We start from the raw sequence: 23,596 nt of genomic DNA, 5'->3' as shown, positions 1-23,596 counted from the left end.
GGAGTCCCAGACAGACAGAAGGCCTGGGGGCAGCGTGGGCTGACTCCTGAGGCTCCCTGCTCACCACAGGGGCCTCCACTATTCCCCATCCCAAGAAACTGTGCCTCTGCAGACCGATTTTCACACAGAAACTAATCACGGCATTCTGCACTTTTGATTTTTAAATGGCTGCCCTTCACTGTGGCCAACAAGGCGCTGGGCTAAGGCGATGCCCCCCCCCCCCCCAACCTGCCACTTCCCCCTCCTGTGGCCACCTATCTTCTCCTTCCCACCTTCTGGGCTCTGCCCACCCTGCGGGGGACCCTCCACTGAGCAGTGCTGAAGGAAGGGAGCACTGCTTTCTTCTTTCCCAGCAAAGGGTCGGCACCCCGGACCTGTCCCGCTCACTGGCAACACCCACCCACGAGTGATGGGCCCTGCCCAAGACAAGCCGAACGACTCTCGTCGTCGGCACAGAGTTCAACAGCATCTCGGGATGAGACTCAGGAAGGCAGCTTCAGGAGGCGCAGATGCCAGCATCGGCAAATGCACCAGCATCGAGTCCCCCGCACTTCCGCTCGAAACTGCCAGAGAGGGCTCGGCTGCCACAGACGGGGACACCACGGTGCAGAGCGGCAGGCAGCTCCTCCACGGGCACCGACACGCTGGGACCCGAGGATCTGCCCGACACCCCAGCGCTCTGCCGCCCAAGGCTCTCAACCCCAGACACACATCAAAGCTGCCACCCCAGACGTGGACACAGCGCCTGGGTGCCTATCGCTGGTCACTGTTGCCCCTGGGCTGACTTCGCGGGACAACACCCAGAGCCCTGCAGCACAGAGCACCCAGGCCCATGGCGAGCAGCGAGCACAGTGGCCTTCAAGACGCCCTGTCCAGCCACCTAGAGCAGAGAGGACAAGGCTCCCCCCAGGGGTTCAGAATATACCTATTTTGAAATGTGATGATCAAAAACCCCAAAATAGGTCACTTTTAAATAACACTGAATGGAGAGTTTCATTACATATGGTTACGTTTCCGTTAAAACAGAACAAACTCAGGGGTCCTACCAAATCCGTTCCGGTGGGATTCGTGTCCGCTGTAATCGGGCATTCAAGCTCCGACTCATTAACATAGCAGGCTTAATTGGCATTTCACGCAGGCATTGTGCCTCTGAAATGAGCAGGTGTAATTATGGTAAAAAGAACTCTCTGCCGGTTAGCTGTGCATTCATGTCTTTCCCGGCCTCCACAGAAGCACAGATGTTCCATTGGAGGACAGAGAGGAAGATGAGCGGCTTTCAAATGACTCCTTTTTAGTCTAAAACTTTATTTAAAATAAAAAGTTATTTAAGTGAAATTTACGACACAGTGTCTCCTCCCTTTGTCGCTTGCTGTAGGGCATTAACTTCCAAAAGCTGGTTCCGCATAATTTGATTTTTCATTTTCACCAAATGAACATCTGTGTTTAGGTCCAAGAAGCTCTTTGTTTAAACATACAGAGCCTAGGAAGGGTCTGAACAAAGCCTTCCTCTGTCAACACTTGATTACCAGGAAGGCCTGCTTTTCAGAGAGACCCAGGGGTTGGCACGTTGGGGGAGGCTTGCGCTGGCTCGCGTTCTTTCGAGTTGGTAGGAAACTTCCCTCTTTTCAGAGCAGGGACAACACAGGCGCTCCAGTCGCTTGGGCTTGGGCTTGGTGCTTCCTCCCACGGTGCAGGCCGTGCAGCAGGAGGAGGGCCGCCAGGGGGGACCCTCAGTCTCCAGGCAGAAGCAGACTCTGCGAAGGCAGCCCAATCGAATCCCTCTCCTCCTTCAGGGGCTTGTGTCCCCCCGGAGAGGGGGGCCTCCACAGGGCCATCCCTGGATCCCCACACCCACAGCGCCACCCCGTACCCACCCCTCAGCTCAGAGCCCCCACAACGACGGGCCTGCCTCTGGAGACCCCAGACAGAGCCCTTGAAGGCGGGACCCCAGCTCTGTTCTGAACTGGAGCAGGCCCTCAAATGTGGTTTCCTTCTCTGTCAACATGGACAGTACCTGAGCTAGGCTGCCACGAGACCACTGGAGGCACCCCCAGAATCAGGTGCAGGAAACGGATTTTACAAGCATCAACATGAGTGAAGTGTGCACTGGGCCCCACGTTGAGCCCCATGTGAGTCAAGGCCCACCAAGACACTCAGAAGTGGGGGATCCCAGCAGCTGCGTGGGAACTCAAGAGCCCGCGCGGCATGGGGCCGACGGACCCGCAGTGCTGTTCCTCACTGTCCATGCACAGTATACCGCATCCTTCTGGTCACTGACACCCCACGTCCTGGTGAACGTGGGAGTTTAGCACAGAGCTCACTGCGGCAGTGTGGGTGTAAATAGTTTGCAACACTTCCGTGTTTTTATACCGCTATATTTAGAAACCTCTAAATAAAACCCACGGAGAGTGTTGCAATAATATACATTTTTTAAACTCACTAATTGAATGTTGCCATTACAAGTGCTATTTTGGACCATCTGCTAAATATGTAATTTAGGAATTAAGATTCATATCTTACAGGATACGCTAATTATTCATCTGAACGCATCCGGGTACTTTCTGAACACACACGAGAAGTCCCGAGTGAGCAACAGCAGTGCCCTGTGCTCTGCTGCACGGGGTCAGGACCACAGCAGCGTCCACACAGGGGCCCCGCACGGCCACAGAGCCACTGGCGCCCAGGGACAGAAGGGCAGTGAGCGTCATGGGCAGCACCTTCCAGTCCCAGAAGTGCCCTGTTCTGGGACGTCCCCATGTTAAACCAAAACCTTTCTCGTAAGGCTTCTTGACTGGGCACAGTGTGTAAAACGCCCACCTCCATCCACAAAAAATAGTGTTTCAAACAACCCTAAAACCTCCTCTGGCTGCCAGACCACATATTAGTGGCCGTGTCGCACCCGGGGCTCCAGCACACAGCAGGTGCGCCCACGGTAAGTGACGCACGCTGTCCCCACCCCGGGGTGCAGTGTCCTGCCGGCCCACCCAAACATGAGGCAGACCACACAGCGGCTTTGTGAGACCGGGAGCATCAGAACTGTCACCTCCTTTCATGCGACGCTCTACTTCTAGTAACACGGTCCAAGAAAGAGTTTACTTCTGACATCACAACACCTCATGAATCGCTCCTCATTACGTAGACCATGGTGCAGCAGTTGAGGCTCCCTCCTCCATTCTCACCGTAGACAGCGGTATGGTCTCAAAGGTCGCTCTTTTGTCCCAAATAAAATTCACCGTGCTGAAGGATGCCCTGTTTCAGACTACTCTGACACTTCAGGGTTCCTCCACAGCTGTCACGGACCCATAACTACTGTGGATCAAGACCTCCACGTCACCAGCCCGGGCAAAGACGTCCAAGGACACGCCCGCAAGAGAGATGCTCGGTGCACCTCACACAGTCCCCAGAAGGCTCAGCAAGTCCCTAAGATCCTTCTCTCTCCCACTCCCTGGCACCCTGTGCACAACTGAGGAATAAAAACCCAATTGGGAAACAGTGAAGTATAAAAAGCAGAGAAAATTTTCATACGAAGTCCCTATGGCACAAGGAGGCTAAGTCGCTGCAGGGAAAGTAAGTGAAAAACAAGAGGAGCCAAGTAGAGATAGCACCAGGGAGGGACCTCAGCCCGAGTGGCCACCGCACACCACATGCACCACAGCCACGCGGCAAGGCTGGGGTGGCCATCCCAAAGGGGAAGGTCCAGCCGTCGCCCACGGGCAAGCCAGCCAGCCAGAGGGAGAGCCGGCGGGTGCTGGCAGGTGCACCCAGATGCAACGATGCACTCTCGAGCCTGGGATGCTTGGCGCCTGGTGTAGGCTCCAGCAAGGAGCCATGCCCCGGAAGAGAGGGGTACAGCAGCCCCTCCAGGCCTCAGAGAACTGAAATAAATGGCGCTGCAGGCGGAGACAGGGGAAGATCAATGAGCATGGAGCCTCTGGAGCGATTATAAGAGGAAACACAGTCAAACGGTATGGGAAGTCGGAGCAGGAGACAGCTCCACTGAACGCTCAGGAAGGCCGTCCCAGCCTCTTCCCCAGGAACAGAAGGACCTACATGGGAAGCCGGAGCCGGCAGGGCTGGAAGGGGAGGTGTCTGAGCCAGGTGGGGGCTGGGGGAGGTCGCAGACTGTGAACCCCCCGTGCACCACCCACACCCCAACAACAGTGGCTGGGATCAAACAAGCGTCAAGACCAAGGGCAGGCAGGACGCGCGCGGCTGCGTGCTCACACACCGCCAGGAAACGCAGACCAGGGGGGCGGTTACTTGAGTTAAACGTATGATGCGAGCCAGCCATCCTACTGCACATATCCAGTCCCGAGAAATGACTAGTGTTTATATAGCCGCTTCTTTCCATTTCACCAAAAACCAAGGCAACGGGGACGCCTGGGTGGCTCAGTTAAGCATCCGACTCTTGATTTCGGCTCAGGTCACGATCTTGGGGTCCTGGGATCCAGCCCCACATCGGGCTCCCTGCTCACCGGAGAGCCTGCTTCTCCTTCTCCCTCTGCTGATGTTCTGCCTACCTGTGCTCTCTCTCTGTCAAATAAATAAATAAAATCTTAAAAAAAAAAAACACAAGACCCCAAAGGCATCCTCCAACTGACAGAGAGGAACAAACTACGGCCCAAGCGCACAACAAACCACCGCTCAGCCCCAAGGACCAGCCACGGCACCAGTGATTCTACACACATTCTGAGAAGTGAAAGCAGCCAGGCCCAAAAGACCACACCCGGTTCCATTCCGTTCATACAGCACACAGGGAACAGCAAAGCTAGAGGGGCAGAACACGGGCATCTGTTCTTCATCAAAAGGAGCCAGAGCTCCTTGGGAAAGTGGCGGATGCCCAAAAAGGCCAGTACGTACGCACACCAGGGAGCCAGCCTCAGCTCGGCCTACCCCCGTCCCTGAATGACCTGGACCCTAGCCAGAGGACAGAGCCAGGCCCCATCCCAGAACCTGACCTGCAGCCAACACACAGGGCGCCGTCGTGGCCCCTGCTCTGACCTGCACACACTGAGAGCCAGGCCTCCTCACTGCCTCTCCCCCTCCTCACATGCATGGCTCTCACCGTGTACACTCCGGGACTGGAGGCCCCCCTCACTGCTCTGTCATGTGCCTTTCTCCCAGGCCGGTGCTGCAGAAACCATCCCTGCTACCAGACCCCGTAGTCCAGGCTTCCGGGGCCACATGACGGACGTGTCCCTCTCAGCCCCACTCACATTCCCCCTTCCCTCAAAGGGTTTGTGCCTCCAGCCACCCCGCCACTCCCCAGTCTCCAGCCTCGATGTCGTCAGTGGACCGCGAGGGTGTGGGCACTGCCCAGAACCATCCTTCTGGAGGCCACACCGTCCCAGATTGGGCACCTCCCTTCCAAAATCACCGTCAGACCCAACAGGCTAAAGAAGCCCCCGCCACACGCCGTCTGGCAGTCCACTGCCATGTGCACTGCAGCATCTTTCTACAAGAGGACGCTTCCCTTTCACACATGCTCCTTGTCTCCCCTCCACACTCCATGCAGACCAGGGCAGACAAGTCCCGGCTCAAGACCCCAGGCTCCCCACATGAGCAGCCGGCCACTAAGGCTGCTCTCTAAACCCCGGCCCCCATGACCAGAGGTCGGCACGGAAGAGCCCGTGCCCGCGGGGCTGCGCGGGGCACTGGGTTCCCAGGACCCCCAACAGGTGCTGTGCCCAAAGGGCAGGGGTGCCCACCGGCGGTGCACGCAGCTTCTGCTGTGCTTCACGTGTCTAATGTTTCCCCTGCCCACCTCTCCCTGCTTCCCCTCCCCATCGTCCCCCTACGTGAAAGTCAGAACAAGTGTCCCCCCTCCCCTTCTCTGAGAGGAGAAGCTCCCAGCCCAGAAGCTGTGTGCCCCTGCAGCACTGGGCCCACCTCCCGCCCGTCCTGACAGAAGTCCTCGTGACGCCCGGGTATGAGGCCAGGGATACCCCCTCCCCCGGGACACCGCAGGCAGGGGGTCACAGACCACACACTCGTATTAACTGGGGCAGAACTGGAAGATGCCACCCAAAGTGACTCTTTGATTCACGAGCCCGGGCTCTGTCATGATCGGCCCCAGCCAACAGCTCCCTTGGGTGCTCGGATCTCGTGGGAAGGGCACAAACCCAAGCTCCAGCCCATACACAGAGGTCAGCTGCAGATGGTCAAGGGAAGGACGAGGGATTGCAGATTTGGGAGGTGCTCTCAGTGGAGAGACAATGTACCCCAAAACCCAGGGTGCGGCATGGGGAGGGGAGACCTGCGCCAGACGCTGGAGACCGTGGCCTCCCCCCGGGAACACCCAGAGCTGTGCCCCGCTCTCCTGCCGAGAGCCCTGTGTCCCTGCAAAAGGGCTGTCCCCGAGAGCTGCACTCAGCACGCCTCTCCTCACCCCACCTCCTCCCGGGAGGGTCCTGGGTGTCCCCATCAACGTCCTGGGCAGAGGAGCCCCAAATAACTCTCCATCCCTAGGCTAAGGCCAACCCGGCGCCTCCCATTCCCACTGGGCCTCACTCCTGAAAGGCCACAGGGGCACCTCCAATTTGCACACACCCAGATTAAGCCCTAAGCCTTTGGACCCCTGTTCCTCCTCCCACGTTCTCCAGGTTAGCGGCTCTAACCCCATGAGCTCAAAGCCAGACGTGCAAGAGTCTCCCCTGCTCTCTCTGCCTTCTCCCCCAGCACCGCATTCCTGGCCTGGCCCTGTCCGTCACTGAACCTCTGGGACTACTTCCTTAAAGCCCTTCTGCTCCTCAAACAGCCACCCCAACAACCCACCCTGTGTGTTCTACCAAATAATACCTTGCAATAAAGTAGAGTTCGGATCACATCATTTCTCTCCCCCCACCACCGCCCAAAACCCTCTCCATGACTTCCTCCTAGGCCGAAAATAAAGTCAGCACTCCCAGGGGCAGCCCTCCCCATGCTGGCCACAAATCACACCCCCACGGGTGCTATACATGGACAAAACTCGAAAAGCCCCAGGAGGACCGGAGGGGGCGCCACCGGTGTCTGCACCACCCCTGACATGCGGACAGGCCGCCCATAGGGCCCTCGTGCCCGAGCCTGGGGGGAGATGCCTGCAGGACAGGCAGAGCTTCTGGACCCCAAGGCAACGCCCCCCCTGCGCACGCCCCGGCTCGGCGCTCCACGCCCGATGAGACCAGCTCTCACAAGCTGCCTCAAGTGCCAGGAGCTGTGTCTGCCCTCCCTTTGTTTCCCCAACAACACAAAGCCAAGGCTTTTTAAAACATAAAACATTATAATTATCTTGGCACATCATTCCAGGAGATTTGTAAACACGAGCATGTGCCGGAGACGGCAGAGGGAGGGGAGGGACAAAGGTGGAGAAGAACGGCACCTCGAAACCATGTGGCGTGGAAGCACCCAGAGCAGAAGCTACGGGCCACGGAGACGCCGCCTGCCAACTTCTCCCGGGCCAGAGAGCAGACGGCGTGGCCCTGATGTGTGTGGCCTCTGAGGACAGAGCAAGGACGGACGGGTCTTCCTTCCCTCGCCCAGCACCACCCACAGTGACCGTGCACACAGACGGGTGATGGAGCCCAGCAAGGGGGACCGAGTGGCTTCTGGCACAGAGCTCACGATCGACGGAGACGGCCATGGAGCGCAGACCCGCACTGGACGTGCTCACAGGAGCGTGCAGCCACACAACACGGCCCTGACACAGGCGCCAACAGCCCGGCCTCGGCGCATCATGGGGAGAATGGACACGTGCTGACCCCGGGGCTCCTGGCCAAGTGGGACGCTCCAGGCCGCAGGCTCCCGGAGAGCAGGGATCCGATGGTGCAGAGAGAGGACGGCCAGCTCGTCCCTGTGACTTCATCAGCAACCTGGGCTTTCACATTTAGTGCAGGCGCTGGGAACAGCTGAGGATGGGCCCAGGGGCCCAAGAGGGCTGCGTGTGCTCCCGGCCAGCCAGGGCGAAGGGCCCCACAGGCCGCCGCGAGATCCATGAAGAGCCACACGCCGGCATTCCGTCCAGCACGGCCAAGGAGCACTTACCCTCCTGCCCAGGCTCCCGACCTGCAGGCTGGCATAGGCTCACGGCGCCACGCAGGAAGCCATTAGCAGATTCATTTATCTTCCTGCTTTTCGGGCAAGCCCTGTGAGTGCGGCATGGGAGGGCCAGGCGCTGTAGTCAGGGCAGTCCTGGAACCGCGCCTACAGGAGGCCGGGGGGGCGCCGGCAACAGCCGCCGCACCAGAGCCCGCCCGCGGCCTGTCACACAACCCTGCCCACCTCCCTGGCCGCCCGTGAGCTCCGTGAAGCCCTAGCCCCGTCAGGAGCCGACTGCCTGGCACTGGCCCATGCTGCAGGGACACACGGACCTGTGCAGACACACAGAGCAGACAGAGCAGAGACAGGGAGGGACACAGATACATACACAGATAAAAATGGACAGAAAACTGCAGAAAAACATCCGAAGTTGTTAACAGTGACTGCCCTAGGGGGTGAGCCTGGCGGGTAGATGGCCAGAGGCCTATGGGGGATGAGGAGTCATTTCTACAGTTCCAGTCTCTCATTAAGGAACTCACGAGAAATAGCAACATACAAATGTCTCACTGCAGCCCAGTCCTGGGGGCGGCGGACGGAACGGGCGCGTTTCCAGGCCCCGCCTCATGTGACTGCGGGCGGTCTCTCTGCAGACCCGAGCCTTCAGGACGAGGTCAGAGCTCCAGGGGGCACAGGGCCCCCTCCATGCTCCCCGCCCACACGGCCGCAGGGACCGAGAGAAGGCAGAGCGGCAGGAGGGAAGCTGTGCGGCTGGGCCTCAACCTTGACGGGGACAGGGCACATCGCATACAGCTACCTACAAATTCAGAGCTGCCCCCAGACGACCCGTCCACTCCCTAGTTTTCATTCCTCCGAGTGTAAGTAGTATCACACTTACAAATCCACCCACCCCATCCCGAACCACAAACCAGGCACAGACGGACTCACGCCCACTCCCATCAGCCGAGAGCGGGCAGAGATACAGCCTGAGCGTCCAGAGGAGGCAGCACGTCCCTGGGGCACTGGCAGCAACACCCCGTCCGCGAGCCCCCAGCGGGGGGGGCGGTCCGGGCAGGCAGCGGGGGGCCTACATGCACCGCAGTCACAGCCGGTAAAGGACAGACGGAACCTACATGCAGAGACACAGACTCCAGAGCCTCGCATCTGACCCCCAAGAGGCTGCCACAGGGGACAGCCACTGTTTTGTCCCCAGAACTTCCTGCTCCCTCCTGTCCCCATGGGACTGTCTGTCCATCACGCCCTGGCCACAGGGATAAGCTACACGGACGCCCCATCCCCGTGTGCTGAAGCTGGCCCAGGGGCAGCGAGGGACTGCGTCAGCTCAGGGTCAAAACGAAGGCTCGTAACAAACCCTAGGACAGAGGCTCCAGGCCAGCAGCGGCCAAGTGGCCAGGCCAAGGGAATGCCTGACAGCAGGCGGCACTGGGCAGCAGACTGGGTGGAGAAGCACTGGTTCTGTGACTGAGGCCAACACCCATCTTCCGGCCACTCTTGGAGGTGACATGCATGTGTTTACCTAGGCTGGTCACACAGGTGGGCTTCCTTCCCTTAGGAATAACCAACCCGGTGGTCCTGGGACTCTGGGCCTAAGACAGAGTTGCAGCCTGGCTCCTTCAAGGACACACACCGGGGATAGACATCCGACCCAGGGGAGGCAGCAGCCTGAGCAGGGCGACAAATCCAAGTGAAGATTATGGGGACACTTGGTGCTGGGAAGCTGGTCTTGAGGTAATTAAGCCTATTTCAGAGTGGGTTTAGCAAGAGGTGCTAAATCAATAGATCCCCTCCAGCCGCGTGTCCCTGCAGGTAAAGAATCAATCAGGCAAACGCTCCCAATCTGTTCCCGCTGAGCCAAGAAGCAAAGCTGTTTACCGTTCATGCCCAGAAATGAATAAATAAAGCCACCAGCATTAGTCAGCACCCTCTGTTTCTCTGGCAAAAGCTTTTTAGTTACTTCGAGAAAGGCAGCGTCCCTGCGTGGTCCTCCATTAAAGCACAGACAGACTCAGGCAGTCATGCGCATGATGGGGGGCGGGGGAGGGGAGCAGAGGCTCAGTCGGCCGTGGCCACTGCCCGACCCTGTTTCCCACAACTTCTCCGCCGGGGAGACAGGAGAGAGCTCGCGGGTGGCTGTGTGGCTCAGGCACCATCAGCGGCCCCGCCTCGACCCTGCACTCACACAAGAGTCACGTCTTCTCTCGGTGCTGGGCAGGCCCCCGTGGCACACAGGCAAGCATGGGGGGCCCTGAGTCCAGGAACCCCAGTCTGGAGGGAAGCAGCCTTCCTTTGTTCAAGGCACTGACGCTGAAGAGCAGCAGTGGCCCCCAGGAGGAGCGACGGCAGGACTATGTCTGGGGCAGCAGGGGCTTTCCCTGCGGGGGGTGTTTCAGCCGGGACCCCAGGGTGTCGGAGGGGCTGGAGCTGGGGGGAGCGAGCAGGAGTGCCACCTGCCCCAGACCGCAGGCCACACACACCAGGGCCAGGCTGGTGGCGATGGGGACGGCCGTAGTGGAGGCCCCAGCATGGCACTGAGACCAGGTCACGACAGTGACTGGACCGGGAAAAGAAACCAGCCAGGCACCCGGCTACATACCTTATGTGAATTAGCACCCCAACCGTCCAACAGCCCCAAGAGGTGCCAGAGGTGCCCGCCTCTCACAGGTGAGGGACCCACAGGCCAAGCCCAGCACTGGGCACTCGCAGGCGGCAGGTGGTGGGCTCGGTCCCCAGACCCAGATCTCGGACCACAGAAGCTGCTCTAACTCCTGGGGGGGTCAGCCCGAGAGCAGGAGCAGAAGCAACCGCACCTTCAGAAGTCCGCCCCCCACCCCTGGGAGGGCTGTTTGGAGGGTCAGGGGAGGCCAGGCCCCCAGGGTGAGGCCTGAAGGCGGGAGCGCACAAGGGGAAGGGAGAGGTGGGCGGCTGAGAGGGGACAGGTGGGGACAGGCACGTGCCAGCTGCTGGCGCCCCCCCCCCCCGAAGGACTCACAGAGCACAGGGCAGAGACCGGCTGGGGAGAAGCCCGGCCATGCCCATGTCGCCCCCTGGAGTCCTCCTCTCCATCCCCCACCCCGGGTATCCACCCGGCAACACTTCAGCAATGCAGGTGATGACGCCTTCCCCGGGCCAGTTAAACAAGACACCCTGCGTTTTCAGGACGGGATTTCCAACATGCAGCTTAAACCACCCTGCACTCATCTGTCCCGGTCAGAGGCGGCGGCCGTCTGGCTCCCTCGGCTCCTGACTGGCAAGCGGCAGGTGAGAGGCCCCTCCAAGCCTCCACACGGGACAGGGCGACGCACCCCCAGCCCTCTCCCCCGGACGGGAGGCTGCAAGTCCTGCAGATGTCGTTTCAAGGCTGGGCACGGTTCCTGCCTCGGTTTCCATCCACTGGTTTCCTGGGGTCTTTCACTGGCAGCTCTTACAATATACCAAGGAGACGATATCAAGAAGGAGTCCTGACAGTTGCCCAGGTTGAAAATCTCGGGAAGACACTCCCGAACAAGTCAGCTCAAAGCATCTGTTTGAAAGTGAGCCAGCACTCAGCTTCTAGGAGGTGGCCAATTAGTACCCACCGCTGTCCATCCACCTGCTGACATTTGTGGTTCTATAGATGAGAAAGGCCAGTGGCAGCCCGCCAACCCTTTTAAGGGGACGATGCTCCTGTGCTGTTCCCAACTGGGTGGGAGGAGAGGGACCGGGGCCTCCCGTGTGGACCGCACTGGGTCCTGCACTCGGGCTCCTCCACTGTGAAGGGGCACGGCCTCCCCTGCCCTGGCCCAGAGTGCATGCAAGTAAGGGCTTAAAGTGTGACCCACTGACCAAAAACTCCCACAAAGCAACTCACAGAGACTCCCAGTTCACTGAACCAAAAATAAAGACCGGACCTAAAAGCAACCATGACACGGGAAGCTTCAAATTTCAATTTCGAATAAATGAAAGCCCAGGCCCTCCCAGACACACAAAGGGGAGCAGAGTCCCCTCCCACTGAGCACACAAATGAGGACACCCTCCTCGCAAGGCAGGGCGAGGGCAGGCGTCGGGGGCGGCGGTTCTCACACAGCAGGCCCCAGTAAACATGCTCTGAACAGTCACTCAGAATGAGGACGGAGAGCCGCCACGGGCCACTGCCCCTTGGGTGGACCGTTCGCGGCTCTGTCGTGCGAGGCACATGGCCGCACAGCCCTGCTCTGAAAAGCCAGGCGTGAGGACTGGCTGCCATGGTCACTCCCAGGGTTTGCAAGCAGCACGCTGAGTAGGTTCCCTCGGCACGAAGTTGTGACACGCTCACTCGCCAGCCCCACAGGGAACACCGGGCCCCGTCAAGGCAGGCATCCAGCAATGGTGTCAGAGGCCATGGAGATGGGGCTGCCCACCTCCGGTTCAGGCTTCATTAGAAACCACAGACCTCGCAATAAATAACCCAACTTCACATTGCCAGGCGACCTGGCTGATAAATCGTGTTCCTGTGCATCTAACAGGGTGTTTCAGACCAACGGCGAATTAAAACTGGGGTTGTGTAATAAAGCAGTCCATCTGAGTAATGATGCACGCGTCACAAAGGCAAGCCCGGGGGAAGAACAAACGTTAAGTGGGACCAGGGCGCTGCAGCCCGGCTCAAGGGTCTCTCACCGGCGCCCCCGTGGGAGCGGCCACTCCTTGCGCTGCCCTCAATGTTGGCCATGCGTGGGTCCTCTGCCCCAGCGGGTATCTGCTCCGTGCTGACGTGAGTGGGCCCTTGGCCCCGGGTCCCGTGCAGGAATACCTAGAAGACGTGCCCACAACTCGGCGTCACAGGCCATAGAGATGGGGCTTCCGGGAGCGTGGAGGGGAGGCCCCCATCCGGCCACATGCAGAGGCAGAGACCCGCATGGAGGGCAGCAGGAAGATGAGGCCAGGGGCAGGGAGGAAGGCCTGGGGGCAGACCAACGGGACGCAGCCGGGCTCTGCCGGGTAGCACGGCACAGAGGCCAGCAAGCTGTGCCCGGGCGCCGACCCAGGACACCTAGGTAGGCAGGCCCCATGGGCCGCGAGGTGAGCAGAGAGGAGGCTGAGCCAGGGCGGTTCCCAGGCAGCAAGCACAGGCCCAGGACCGTATCTAGCTGAGGGGACATGGCAGCACCACTGCCCCAGAGAGGAGCTGCGGAAGGAGGAGGAGCCCTGCAGCCCTCCATGAGAGAGGTCAGAGGCCCAGGACGGACACCCCTGTCCGCGGCAGTGCATCCGCCAAGCCTGCGGGACCCTGGGGAGATGCCTGGACAACAGGCTGCCCAATGTGCTTCTCAGTGCCAGACTCCCACGGTGCTGGGCCGGAGGGGCAGCAAAGTCTGGGGTGCTGGGTCACCATGAATCCCCCTGCCCTCACGCACCCTGCTGGTACAGAGGACGGCGGTCCAGAGGACAGCACACAGCAAGAGCGGCCAGCCTGGGACCCGGAATGGACGGGCTCCAAGCCCTGGCTCTGTGACCTTGAGCCCTTAGCTCTGCGGCACCATAAGGAGGGTTCCAACCAATGCCGGCCAAACTCCTAACACAGAACAGGCCAACGATAAATAAATGCATTTTAATCACAGTCACCGGTTACAAGAATGCACTGAGGCCACTTCAAGTCACAGGATTCAGTATCTGGTCTGGGCCACAGCGCAGTGGCTGAGCATTCCCCAGATTGTTTCCAAATCAATTTGGTCTTCGTGAAGCCAGATGATTATTCCGTTCTGCACATATTCTTTAGACATCTCTGGTCCCAGACTAATTATTTTGCATTTCTGTCACTGAACTGCATTTGTCAGCAGCTAGCTCAACCACGTCCTGCAGCCGAGGGTCCTGCTCATCGCACCGAATGGCTCTGCTTAAAAACTGGCGGCGTGCTCAGCTGTGGAGTCCCAGGGCCAGGCTCCTGTCTGGAATGCGGCACCAGTCACTCTCAGGGCCAGGACCTGGGAAGCAGAGAAGCTCGCGCCGTCATCAAGGACCAAGACGGTTCAAGTCCCATAAAACAATCCGCTCGTCAAGAGAGGATTCGCGGAAAGCAAAAACCATGAAGCCTGTTTCGAGGAAACGACTGCTGAAAGCAGCTCAGGATAACTTGCTTCAGTGGGTACGGAAACCTCTCTGATGGGGGCATCAGGTCAAGAGTCCCGGCCTCGCGGGTCGCGTCTGGGGCACAGTCAAGCTGGGAACAATAAGGAGCGGTTAAGCTCTGTGTGAGGGCATGCTGGGAGTCTGGCCTGCAGCCTGGACCCACATGGGTTCGGGGCCCCCAGCTGCCCTGGCACTAAAGCCCCTCTGTCCCCCAAACTCCGGGGCAGCACAGGCAGCTGCTAGGATCAACCCCCCACGGGACAGCAAGCTCCTTCTGGGCCTTCCCACGCCCTGCTGCGCCTGTCTGGCCACAGCCTGCTCTCCGGGCCAGAGCAGGAGGACCATCCACTGAGGTCCCTGGAGGCAGCAACCACTCTGCCCTCATGCGTGCTGCAATGCACCCTCCCTTCTCCACCCGCACCCCCAAACGGCCAGCTAGGGGTAAATCTGTGCAAGTGAGGGCAGAGTCCAGAAGGTGCCAGTGGGAGAGGGACAAGCAGTCTCAGGGCCTCAGCTCCAAAAGGTGTGTCATTCAGAGGTGTCTCGGGTCATAAGGAGAGCGCCAACTGCTGTCAGAGTGGCCGGGCCAGAACAGAGGTGAACAGTACCCCGACCCAGCAGCATTTGGGGGAGGCCGACACAAGAGGCCGCCACGGAGGGTGGAACTGGATTTGTGGGCAGGCAGCGCTCTGGTCCTCTCTCTAGGCCGACAGCCGCCGAGAGCAGGGAGTGAGTGGGATCGTCTCTGTGACAGGCCTGGCAGGACCCCTGCAGAAGCAGCAGACGGAGGACGGAGCTTCCAGTCGGGGCCTGCTCAGCCTCTGCGGAAGCCTGGGTGCACTGGAACAGCTAGAGAAGCGCAGAAGACTGATCTCTGCGGGACACTGGGCGTTCTGCCTCCAAGGGGTCCGTGGGGCTCTGGTCCACAGCACCCCTTCTGCAGCCACTTGACTGGCCTGCCAATGACAAGGCCACTGACTGATAAACAAGACTCCAGGGCGGGAAGCCCGAGGGGCTTCCTCTCGCGTGGAGAACAAAGCATCCAGGGCCATCCGTGCCTCCGGAAGCAGCTACTGGTCTGCAGAGGCAGCCAGGCCGCCACACTCGTCTCCCTGACAGAGGAAGACAAGCAAAGCAGACACAGCATGGGGCGGGCGGCTCGCTCTGCTCACAATCGGAGACACAGACGGAGTGTCTCTGCACACACGAACAAGCTGGTCCATGGAAAGGCTGCCGGGGCAACAGGGGTGTGACACTCAGCCCACCGCACAGCTGACAGTCACCCCCAGGGTCCTGTCGGTGGCACCACCATGACTGGGGCAGACAGACGGGGCCGGCAGGCACAGGGGGCCCACAGCGCGGTCCCCGCAGAGATTCAGGGCCTGGCAGAGGAGTGGGCGAGCCCGGGGCCGTGAGACAGAAGAGCAGGTGCCCGAGGGCAAAAGACACTGCCGCTACACTCCCACTGAATTGAAGCAGCCCGAGTCAATAGGCGGGCCTCCATGGGCACGGCACTCTCTGCCAAGGCCAGGGACAGTGTGTGTGTCAGTCCTGCGACCCTCTCCCCTGGAACTGGACGGCCCCATCACTGAAACCCCAGGAGCGGCCCAGCCCACCCGACCAGACACACTGGCCCTCTCCTGCCCCGCACTGTTGCTGGGAGCTCGGACTACACCACAGCTCCCCAGGGCGGACCCCGTGGATGGCCTGCCGGTGTCCACACGGCCAGCAGAGGCGGACACAGGACGGGGTGCAGCAGAGAGTGACAGACAAAGAAGTACCAGGGACCACTGGCCGTGGCTACTTCTACCCACCGCTGCCTGCGGAGCCCAGGACCTTCCCAGAGGGCGCAGACACATGGCGACAACCGCTGAGGGGTCAGGGCAAGGGGAAAATCAAGAACACCCGGAGGCGTGACCCGCGGGGCAGCTCTCCCAGCTGACATGCCCAGCCCTCTGGAACGGGCAGCAGCCGGTGCGGCCTGGGTCGCCCCTGCGGAGGGGTCCAGGCAGCCCTGAACCAGCCGCACAGGCAGCATCCAGGCACCTCCCCGCAGCGGGGGCTCAGGGCTCACAGGGACAAGCCGCGATCTGGGCCACTGCCCAGCGGGAGCACCCTGCTGTCTCCTCCAGCCCCCCAAACACAGTCCATCCACAGGCGACTGTGCAAACACTCTTGTCTGACCGAGGTGCATCCAGACTAAGAAGCAAGTCTGCCCATGGACAGGACACAGGGAGAACAGCCTAGGAAGCCCGTCACCCTGAGCCACAAGGGGTGACACAGAGTGAGCCACCCCCTTCCCCAGGACTCCCCATTTTCCCAAAGAGGAGCTTGCACAGGTCTTTTCTCTCGCACTGCACTGTGAGCTTCTGAAAGGGAAGACCCCCCCAGCCAGCCAGGTGCATGCACACAGCAGAGCCTGTGCTGGGGCCAGCGCGTGACAGCATTTCGGGAGGGCTCCAAGACAGTCCTGGCCCAAAGGCTTAAAAATGCAAGGGACCAGCGCTCTGAGGGCTGGCAACACGTAATCCCCCTCACTGCTCTGGCTTTTTATGAAAGGCTATATTAAAAGTGGCTTAAACATAATAAAATCTGTTACATTTATGGCAAGAAAATATGGAAAGATAATAAAATTAGCAGAGCATAGAAATGAGAGAATACTAAAAAACATCCTTGGCTCTCCAATAGAAACAGACAAGGAATTCCAGTGAAGATTGTTCAACTGAAAGGAATTTAAAGCAATTTAAAATGCAAAGCTCCATGTCTCCCTCCCTGCTGAGCCCTGTCCCTGGGCCCAGGTCTCCCAGCTCACTCTCCCAAATAGTGGCCTGGAATGTTCTGGCTGGGACCCCTATTTTGATCTGGGGTGACTACAGAGCACCCTGGTGCGTCTCCTCCCACACGTCTCAGCCCTCTAGGGGCTCCCTTTACCCAACCCCCCGCGCCCCCACCTTCATCACCCCCCACCCACCTGGCTCCTAGAGCTGCGGTCACAGTGGGGCCGAGAAGCACAGAGGTCCTCACCGATCAAGAAACAGATCTGCTTCCACCAGAACAGTCACTGGCAGTCACAACAGCCCTCCCACCTCCACCAGAAACCCCACTTGGAACCAGGGCCCGGGACTCCAGGGCTGCCAGGTGCTTCGAAGAGGCTGGTGAAGGGGTGCACCTTCACGAACACAGACCTGGACTCGCACCTCCTGACACAGCGCAACCCTCTCGGCTCCACGCCGCCAGAAAGTTAGGCTGGGCAGGGAGGACACGTCCATCCACGTCTGTCCCAGGACGCTGACCACTGGGACAGCTCTTTCTCCAGGCCCATCTTATGCGGTCTGTGTTTTGTTCTAGATCCAGGGACATTATTTTTTAGGGCAGTTTTAGATTTACAGACAGCTGAGCGGAGATCACAGAGTTCCCATGTGTCTCCCACCTGGCTCACCCCAGTGTGCTGCACTTGATCCAACTGACGAACCAATACTGACACGTTATTAGAGTGCGCAGTTTACAGTTCACTTTTGTAAAAATTCTGACAAACGTAAAATGTTACATACGCACCTGTGTCAAAAAGAACAATTTCACTGCCCCAGACACCCCCTGCTCAGTCGCCCCCCGTCCTTAGTCCCCGGCACCTGCCCACCGTTTACCGCCCCTGCAGTCCTGCCTTTTCGGGAGCGCCCCACGGCTGGAATCCCACAGTCCGGAGCCGGCTCGGGAACACACGTGTCGGGTTCCTCCACGGCTTCAGAGCTCACTCCTCTGTAGAACTCGAGTCACGCTCCACCGTCTGCACGGCCCACGGCGTGTGCGTCCATCCCCGACTCCAGGGCACCCTGGTCGCTTCCCAGTTTGGGCAGCTGTGGATAAAGCTGCCATAAACATCCGTGAGCAGGTGTCACGGGGACCTACGTCCTCACGTCCTGGGGGTAAATGCCGAGGAGCACGTCCGCTGGACTGCATGGCAAGAGCGTGGCTGGTTTTGTAGGAAACCACAGGCCCCTCCTGACGTGGCCGCGCCATTCCCTGCTGCTCCGAGGGGCTCCGCTGCTCCACATCCCGCCAGCATCTGGTGCTGACCATGTTCTGGCCCGCGGCCGTTCCAACGGGGGGCGGTGGCGTCTCCTCACGTTTTCCTCTGCGCGTCCCCGAGGACGCATGATGTGGAGCATCTTCCCGAGTGGGTGTTCCCTGTGGGCAGATGCTCTGTGTTGGGTGTCTGTTCAGGTGTCTGCCCATTTTGTAATCAGGCTTTCTTACTGCTGAATATTAAGAGTTCTTTGTAGATTCTTTTTTTTCTTTGTAGATTTTGGATCACAGTCCCCTGTCAAGATACATATTCTCCCAGACTGTCGTTTATTTTTTCATTCCATTAACAACAGAACAGAAGTCTATAATTTTAATGAACTTCAGCTTATTAAGATTTTCTTTCGTAGATTACGCTTTTGATCTCTTACCTAAAAAGTCACCGCCAAAACTAAGGTCAGCCAGATCTGCTCCTGTTACCTTCAAGGATTTGTGTAAAAGTTCTGCATTTTACTCTTTGGTCTATGATCCATTGTGAGTTAATTTCGGGGGCGAGGTCTGCGTGGAAATGCATTTTCCGCACAGTCCCAGTACCGTGTGTTGAGGAGCCTGCCTTTGCCCCTTCGTCAAAGCTCACCGGACTGTATTCATGGGCTCTATTTCTGGGCTCTCGGTTCTGTTCCACTGACCCACTTCTTTCACCAACACCGCACTGTCTCCATCGATGTAGGTTCGTGGTATTAAAGATGAGTGGTTCTCAGACGTCTTGTCCACATTCGTCAGACTCATTCGTAAGTCTGCCTGCCTGTCTTCTTCGGTGCTCATGTAAATGGCAGGTTTTCAACTTCACATTCTAGTCACTCTTTGCTGGCATACAGGAGCGTGCGGGAAGTCGTCCTGTTAACCTTGCGTCCTACAACCCTGCTACAATGGCGGGGAGTCCTAAGAGTCCTTTGGCTGATTCTCCGGAATTTTCTGTGTAGACAGTCAAGTCATCTGCCAACAGTGTTCTTTCCTCCCTCCCACCGTACACATTTCCTTTCCTTGTCTTATTGCATCGGCCAGGACTTCCAGCATGAAGTCAAAGTGGACATCCTTGACCTGTTCCCAATCTTGGTGAGAAAACAACTAGCTTCTTATTTGAAAGAAAGCTAGAAATATCTGACTACAGGTCAGCTCTCCAGCACAATGAGAAGAAAAACCTGCCCATTTAAACGGCATCAGTCACCAAAGAGCTCAAGTGAGTTCAGCAGCTATAACTGTGTCTGAGGAGGCCCCATCCTCTCACTGAGGACTGTTCTTGGCCCAGAAGCCTCAGCCCCCTCAGCCACACGGCCGTCCCACTGCACTCCAGAGAGCGCCTTAAGGCGGCCACCGTCGTAACTTCACCAGAAACCCAGTGGGAGCCATCGCAAGCCCAGCCAGCCCTCCACATGAACCATCTAGACAAAGACCCCTGCAAGGAAAATCCACTCTGCTACAGAAAAACAGAGGTCTCCTCCTTCAAACACCCCAATGTGTGGCAAAACAGGCCTCTTTGGGGTATGTAGGAATAACACCTTCCCGAGAAAAACCAATCCAGGGAAGTCTTCCCAGATGTTCAATGACTGGTACTCCTGAATTTCAGATGGAGAAACATCACAAAATGCCCTCTAAACTCACAGAAACACCACACGGAAAGGCAGGACTGGCTACAGAAAGTGTCAGACAACAGTCTGCATCACTTCCTCCAAACCTCCCCCCACCGACCACAATGAGTTCTGAGCACCAAGATGCTGTGGGGACCTTCCAGGTCCTCCTCCTTCCAACTACAGACCTGTATGAGGCCAGATTTTTTTTTCATATATTCCAGCTGGAATAGTCCAGGACAACAGACTGAGCGCAGAAGCAGATACGAGAATCCCGCAATCTTCCGTTTAACAGACATTAAAAAGATGTGCAAAAATGTAAAACAATGTTGTTCTTCTCACTACATCTTACTGTTCCAGAAAATACATTTGTTAAGACGTGATGAGTTTCTTTTAATGAAATTATAAGCATGTTGCCAGTAATTTTTATAAAACTTAGTTTCCAAAAACAGTGACTATTGAAAAACAGAACCCCTACAAACAAAAGCTCCTTGCTTTCAAGAATTTTTTTAGCATAAAGGAATCCTAAGACGACAAAGCGAGAGCATTGCTGGAGTGGGGGCTAGGACCTCTGATATGTGTGGGTGGGCAGGAGTCCGGCCTCGGCCAGACAACATCTGGACTCTCACCCCCCAATGCACAATCACAACGTGCGCACACTTATGGTCAACACGAGGGAACAGTGTGCTAATTCAGACAAAATGTGTAGTTAGCAAAGAGTCCTAACTAGGAACCTCTGGAGGGGACATCCCAAGAATCTACATCTTCAGGATATTTCCCTGCACCTCATTCTTAAGCAGCCAAGTGGGAATCTGTGCGATTCTGGCATTTGGGAATCACGGACAAGATCGGGACCGCCTCCCCGGTTCTCTCATGCCTCGCTGTTGTCTTCTCTTCCAAGGCAGGAGGAAAGCTCCTCCCTCGCAGGGCTTACTCCTCACTTCATCCAGAAGGTCTGTGGCACCAGCCACAGCAATCAGGTAGCAACAGGTGTCCACGCCCGACAATGGACTGACCGTCACTGGCCACGCATGACGAAATCACTGCTGTTCTTCCTCCTGAGTCCGCTAAACTACTCCTTTGCCTCAGTATCAGACAAGGGTCAGGAAGAAGGGTCTCGTGACCCTGAGGAGCGATCTAGAGTTAACCCAGCATGAAAGATCAGTGCCCGACGAGAGGCAAACTGATGAGCACACACAGGTTCTGCACCCAGACGCACCTGAGCTCATAGCCAAACTCCGACCTGGAGGAGGCACGTGACGGTGAGACGGCCCCAATGCGGGGACTGGGTCCAGTGTCCGGGCGCCGGCGGTGGAGGGAGCGAAGACGATGATGTATGTGAAGTCTCTGGTGCCCTCGTGGTGCATCATCGGTGTATGCTTCTCTGCCCCCCCCCCCCCCCTTATCCCGGTTTTTGCCGGGATCTAGAGAGACCGCTCAGAGGCACAAGCAGATGGGCGTGCTGAACGATGCCTTCCACAGGCCACTGTTCCTGAACAAGCCGGCCTGAGCTAAGTGTGCACAGCAGACCCCGAGGCCCCCCCGGCTGTGTCCTGCACCGTCTCAGCTCTGTCCCACCTCTCCATACCTCCTCCGGGCTAGGCTACCAGGCTGAGCAGGTTTTAATGCGTCGCCAAACAAAGCACAAAAGTGCACCGACATCACCTTTTGGCATCGGAGAACTGCTCTCCTGCGCTTATACCCGAGAATCTAAAGGTGTGTTCCTGGGCTTGCTCCTTAAAATGAGCCAGCAGCAGGCGGGCTCCACGGCTCACCGAGTTCGCACAAAGTCATCGGGGGCCCCCACTCTTCCGCCCAGACGGTGGCCCTGGGCTCAGGAAGTGGGAGCCCCCTTCAGCCCCACCAGATGGCGAGTCAAGGAGGCCTGACCACCTGCTCTGGTTCCTGCTGCAGGGGTGGCGGGCAGGGGTGGAGGCCGCGTCCACATGAATCCTTCCAAAGAGACAAGGAACAAGTTTCAAGGCTCCATAAGATTCTCTCACTATCTGCTTTTCACCGACAATAAACAACATTCAGGTATCACTGGCTTCTAGTTTTGTCCCACCGTAGGGACATCTCCATTCTAATACCACCTTGGAGGGGTGGGCGGCAATAAAGAAGATCTGTGTGCTTTTAAAGGGCAGAGATCACCCAGGCACGCCCTTTGACCTAAATGGCCTTGCAAATGGTCATTTCTTTGCATTTCTTATTGGGAGTGAGGAGACGGGGCGACCCTTTGCTCCAGCAGCAATACCACGTGGCAGAATTAAGGGCTTACAGAACGCTGCATGCCTCCTTCTCCTTCCCTTTTTGCAACTTGTAAAGCATCTCTGGCCCCAGCCCCCACCGCAGAAACCAGAGCACCAGGACCCCACCCACACCGCCTCTCCCCAGCTGAGGGGGGGACATGGAAACACCTACAAACCTCAGCCAGGAAAAGTCCAGCCTTCCTGGGGTCCCAGGTGTGCTCCGAGTGCCCTCGCAGGCCCCAACACACAAGGCTGACTCCCGGCCCTGAACCTGGAAACAGGAGCATGCTCCTGAGCTAGGGTTTCCGAACTGCACCCCAGGGGCCTGGCGCGTCCACTGAGGGAACGCAAGCAGGCCTGGAGCTGGGGCGGCGGGCGGTCCCAGTGCAGCCACAGCCCTGGCAGCCACCATCGGTGCTGAGACGGGCACGTGCATCCTTGTCCGGGACCACACGCGCTGCCCTCGCCCCACTGACAAGGTGAGGGCCGGGACTGGACCAGGCCTGTGCCCCCTCTGCTCTGGCCCTGCGCCACACTGCCCCCCAAAGCAGCTCTGAGGGATCAACATCACCTAAGAGTTTCTGGAGGGCAGGAGGGAAACACGTCACAGCCTCTGGTTTTAAAAAGCCCCCGCCGTGGAGCTGAGAGGACGTGGGCAATTGAACCAGGCTTCTGGAAGGAGGAAAGGGCTGAGACAGGCTGTCCCCCCCGAGGGAAGCTCCCCACAGTGGTCCTGCTGGCCATCTCTGTGCAGGCTGGCCACCCAGCTCATAGCACTCCCAGTGGACGGAAGGCGGATGGGGTCCCCGCAGGTGCATGCGTGTCCCAGGCCCCTGCGTCTGTGACCAAGCAGCCGTGGGGGGGAAGCACTGCAGCAAGCAGAGGTTAAAACAAAGACTTACTGACAAAAGGGAGGAAAAACTACACTGAGAGGCGAGGGCCTGGGACATAAACGGCCAAGTCACATTTCCCACTTCTGAAGATAAAGTCAAATCCCAGGCGAGGAAGCCCCTGGGGGCCGGCCCACTGGGCCTCACCAACGATGTCCATGTCCCCTCGCTCCGTCTCCACCCCCCCCATCCCAACATCACGGAGCCCTGGGGCTGAGTCAGCGCTGCGAGGACCACAGTGGGCCTCAAAGACACCACAGGAAAGCCGAAACCAAGCCTCTGCCACAGATGGGGCAGAGCCAGCATAAGGCCAGAGACCACAAACCCCGCTTGGGACAGCCATGGAGGCCGCCCACGAAGCACCGGCGCAGGCTCGACGATCCCCACCATTTCCAGTTCTCCAATGAACTTGCAAAGCAGGGAGCATCAACCTGACTGTCCAGACAGAGAATCTGATGGAGAACCTGATGGAATGAAAGCACATAGAATCTTGAGTTCAGTGTTCAGTAAGAGGCCCCAGAGCCTGGCCCCAGGTGAGACAGCCAGGTCCCCCTATCACCAAGGCACCATTCCAGCACGAGGACAGACAGCGAGTGCCTCAGCCCCATCTTCCCACATGCACGGTCAGACCCCTGTAGACTAGGAGAGGACTGTGAGTGACGATCATGCTGCTCGGTGCCCTGCCAGCACCCTACAC

At 58.3% G+C, this 23,596-nt stretch overlaps 1 protein-coding gene across 8 annotated transcripts in view; it reads right to left on the bottom strand.

Annotated features, from left to right (window-relative positions):
* MAD1L1 (mitotic arrest deficient 1 like 1) overlaps positions 1-23,596 on the bottom strand; it is a 322,064-nt gene that overhangs the window by 223,176 nt on the left and 75,292 nt on the right. The window lies entirely within an intron of this gene.

The sequence above is a fragment of the Callorhinus ursinus genome, unplaced genomic scaffold, assembly GCF_003265705.2.
Source record: "Callorhinus ursinus isolate GAN/ISIS: 27379988/994484 unplaced genomic scaffold, GSC_fseal_2.0 scaffold70, whole genome shotgun sequence".
NCBI classification, from domain to species: domain Eukaryota; kingdom Metazoa; phylum Chordata; class Mammalia; order Carnivora; family Otariidae; genus Callorhinus; species Callorhinus ursinus.
Note: the sequence above shows the minus strand (reverse complement) of the source record. Positions and strands in the feature narration are given on the sequence as shown.